Genomic DNA, 4,267 nt, shown 5'->3' on the forward strand with positions numbered 1-4,267 from the left:
TTTTTTAAAAGATTGAGGCAGATGGCTGCCGCCTCTCTTAATGGCCATGGTTCCGGATTGCGCTGGGGGCCGCTGCCCAGGTTCTGGGGAGTTCTGGATTGTTAGATAACCATGGCTTCCCTATATAGCAACAGCAAAGGAATCTCACACTCCACCTGAGCATGGAGTTGTTGCAGGAAGCTGGTATCTCTGTTCCCAAAGGACAAGTGGAAAAATCTCCAGATGAAGCTTTTGAAATTGCCATAAAATTAGGTTCAAAAGATGTTGTGATAGAGGAAAAGAGATGTCTGAAGTGGCCTCAGAGGAGGAGTGAAGATAGTTTTCTCTCCAGAGAAAGCAAATTGGGAAAAGTTGTTTACCAAACAAACTGGGGAAAAAAGGACAGACTATATAACCAAATCCTGGCCTGTGAGCAAAGCTATCCCAGGAGAGAATGCTACTTTGCAATAACAATGGAAAGGTCATTTCAAGGTCCTGTACTAACAGGAAGTTCTCAAAGTGGTGTCAATATTGAGATGTTGCTGCTGAGGCTCCTGATCCTTGAAGGAATCAAAAAGGAACAAGCTCTCAGGCTTGCACAGAAGATGGGATTGCCACAAAATATTCTGGATTCTGCAGCAGAGCTTTATAACCTTGTTTTGAAATATGATGCAACCATGGTAGCAACCAATCCAATGAAAAGATTCAGATGGAGCTGTGCTGTGTATGGATGCAAAGATTAATCGTGATGGTAATTCAGCCAATGGTCAGAAGGAAGTCTTTGATTTACAGGACTGGACCCAGGAAGATGAAAGGGAGAAGGCTGCAACTGAAGCAAACCTCAACTACATTGGCCTCAATGAAAGCAGAGGCTGTCTGGTAAATGGTGTTGGTTTGGCTATGACCACAATAGATATACCCAAGCTTCATGGAGAGACTCTAGCCAACTTTCTGAATGTAGGGGGTGGGATCACAGTAGATCAAGTAACAGGAGCAGTGATATGCTTTAAACATGTTTAACATGTTTTAAACATGATTTAAACATATCACTTCAGACAAAAAGGTCCAGGCTATTCTGGTCAACATTTGGAAGAATCATGTGGTGTGATGTTAGGGTACAGGGTAGTCATGGCAGTCTAGGACTTGGGGATGAAAGTACCTCTCGTGGTGTGGTTACATGAATTACAAGGTACACGAGTTGGTGATGCTAAGGCACTAATAGCACACGTTGTTGTTAAGTGCCGTCGAGTCAATTCTGACCCATAGCGACCCTGTATAGGGTTTCCGAGGAGCAGTTTCTGAGCTTAAACTGCCGACCTTGCAGTTCAAACAGCTTTGCAGTCTGGCACATTAACCTACAGCGCCACACTAGGACTCCACAGTAATAGTGTTGTTGTTGTTGTTATGTGCTGTGGAGTCGGTTCCGACTCATAGCGACCCTATAGGATTTCCGAGGCTGTAAATCTTTACAGGAGCACAAAGCCTCTTCTTTCTCCTGTGGAACAGCTGGCAGTTTCAAGCTGCTGACCGTGAGATTAGCAGCCAGATTCAATTCGTAACCACTACGCTACCAGAGCTCCTTCACAGTAATAGTAGGGGGCTTCAAAAAGATCATGAAAAAATTCCATTATCTTTAATTCCATTTTTCCATGAACTTTTTGAAGCTTCCTCCTTATTCTTTCTCATTAATGTAACAAAGAAAACCCATTCTCAATGGGATTGTAAAAGCAGATATAGGAATTAGGATTTAAAATACAAATTTTGGAGAGACACAGTTCAATCCATAATAGGTGGTAAGATTAGAAATGATTTTCTCTTTTTTTTTCTGAGATTGTTCATATAGTAATCATTTTTATAATTACATTATTTTATTTTCATAAATCCAAAATAATTGCATTAAAAATTCCTTAGAGGGATTTGAAGAAGAGTGAAAAAAGACAAAGTTTTAGAAATGGAAAAATATATCAAAGATAGCAGAAGGGACCCAGTATTAAAAGGGAAGTTCACAATGGCATGTCAGGCAGAAAAAGGGGGCTCAAGCCAAGGAACAAATCAAACACTAATGCCCCAAAGAGAAACAATACTTGAGAGTTAAGCACTTCAGATTTTTTATTAGCTCTTAGTAAATAAAGTAAGATTAAAGGAAGGCATTGGAGGCGGCCAAGAAATCTTCACTCCTCACTCTCCTCTTGGTTTGGCAGTAAGTATGAAGGAACTAAACAAAGACCATATGTTCTATTCTTTTACCTGGCCAGAAGGCTGTAGGGATTTGAAGAACATTCAGGTGTTCAGCTCAGCTGGAGGGGAGGGGGTCGGGGGTGGGCGGCTAAGCTTTACTTTTACTTGAAGTGGCTACTTCAGACAACCAAGCGTTATCAGTGCTGCAATGGGATTGTGAGCAGCTTGATTTCTCATGGGGCTTAAGAATTCTACTCACGGCCACCTGGCACACTGGCTTGGCCTTTCGCCTCTTCAAAGTATGTTAGGCACACCTACCATTTACTTAACCAAGCCGCCATTCTTCCCCAGAAGTTTAATTCACAGATGGAAGAAACTGAGGCAGACAGACGGGCCTAGTTCTTGATTTTGAAAGAGGACTAGAACCAAGACAGGACTCCCCAGGCCACCTCTGGAAGGGTTGGGTTTGTTGTTTGTTGTTGTTAAGTGCCGTGGAGTCGGTTCTGACTCATAGCGACCCTGCACAGGGTTTCCGGGGCTGTAAATCTTTATGGGAGCAGAAAGCCTCATCTTTCTCCCGCAGAACAACTGGTAGTTTCGAACTGCTGACCTTGGGGTTAGCAGCCCGATTCGTAATCACTGCGCTACCAGAGCTCCTTCTTTGGTTTGGTTTAGTAACTTTTTTTTTTTTTAAGTAATTTCTTCTTGAAAAGCCTCAATCTTGTTTTCTTTTTCTTTTTTAAAATCTGTTGTTGTCGTTAAGCGCTATCAAGTCGGTTCCGACTCATAGCAACCCTAGATAGGATTTCCAAGGAGCAGCTGGTAGGTTTGAATTACCAACCTTGTGGTTAGCAATCCAGTACGTATCTTACAATGGCTAGCAGTCAAGTGCTTTATCCTACAGGTGAACTTTGAGTGAAAAATGAGTGTCCAGTAAGGAATGGGAGTTCTGGTGTGGCGCTGTGGGTTAATATGTCAGACTGCAAAGTTGTTTGAACTGCAAGGTCGGTGGTTCAAGCTCACCAGATGCTCCTTGGAAGCCCTATACAGGGTCACTAATGGGTCGGAATCGACTCGACGGCATTTAACAACAGCAATAAGGAATGCTGTATAGAACTTGTTGATGTTCTTGGCCCACTGCTCTATCCTGGTAAAGATAGAGAGAGAGGACTGACAGTCACTCCCACACACTCTTCACAGAGCATCATTGGTTTCCAGTCCTGCATCTTAGTTTCCTGGACTTTTCTTTCTAAACAGGGATCCTAGAGCAGACTATGTAATTTAACTTGAACTCTGTATGGGTTGAATTGTGTCCACCAGAAAGATATGTTGAAGTCTTCACCCCTAGGCCCTATGTATGGGACCCTATGTGGAAATAAAGACTTTGAATATGTTATCAGTTCAGTTAACATCAGATCATACTGGAGGAGGATGGGTCCTATTTGAGTCATGTCCTTATAAGCAGAAGAGACACAGATCCAAACACAGAGGGAAGGCAGCCTTGTGAAGGCAAAGGCAAAGACTGAAGCAAAATTGAGGAATGCCAAGGATTGCCAGAAACCACCAGGAACTGGAAGGGACAAGGAAGGATCTCCTGGAGGCTTCAGAGAGATTATGACTCTGCCAACACCTGGTTGTTTTAAGACATTCAATTTGTAGTACTTTGTCATTGCAGCCCTAGAAAACAAATACAAAAGCATCGCCACATCACGTGTGTTATTTAACATGGAGTCCACCCACAGTCCAGTGGGGGAGCAATACATCAACAGCACTTAATTAATGGTAATTTTTAATAGTCTTACTCTTCATGATGGGATTCATAGCATCAAATGTAACCTCCTGCTCAAGCTTTTGTCAAGTTGGAGCCAACCAGATGACTTGCTTCTCCACCCCTAATTACTGTTCTCATTAGCATGTGAGTTCTCTTTATCAAGTCATTAAAATCAGGTGAGAGTCTTAGTTCCTTGGCAACCAAGACTGGAAAATGTGCAGAGCTGTTGTGTCTTCCACCATTGTAATCTTTAGTCAGCTTCCTCTGATTTTCTTGAATTCTTGTAAAAGAATCCAAACCACACATAGCTTTGCCTGCCTTCTCTCCTGCCTCAGGTCT

General features: G+C 42.6%; 1 pseudogene; it reads left to right on the plus strand.

Annotated features, from left to right (window-relative positions):
* The first annotated feature begins 6 nt into the window (after positions 1-6).
* Positions 7-4,267, plus strand: part of LOC102832313 — a 34,019-nt pseudogene continuing 29,758 nt past the window's right edge.

This window comes from Chrysochloris asiatica, unplaced genomic scaffold (assembly GCF_000296735.1).
Source record: "Chrysochloris asiatica unplaced genomic scaffold, ChrAsi1.0 scaffold00018, whole genome shotgun sequence".
In the NCBI taxonomy this organism is placed as follows: Eukaryota; Metazoa; Chordata; class Mammalia; order Afrosoricida; family Chrysochloridae; genus Chrysochloris; species Chrysochloris asiatica.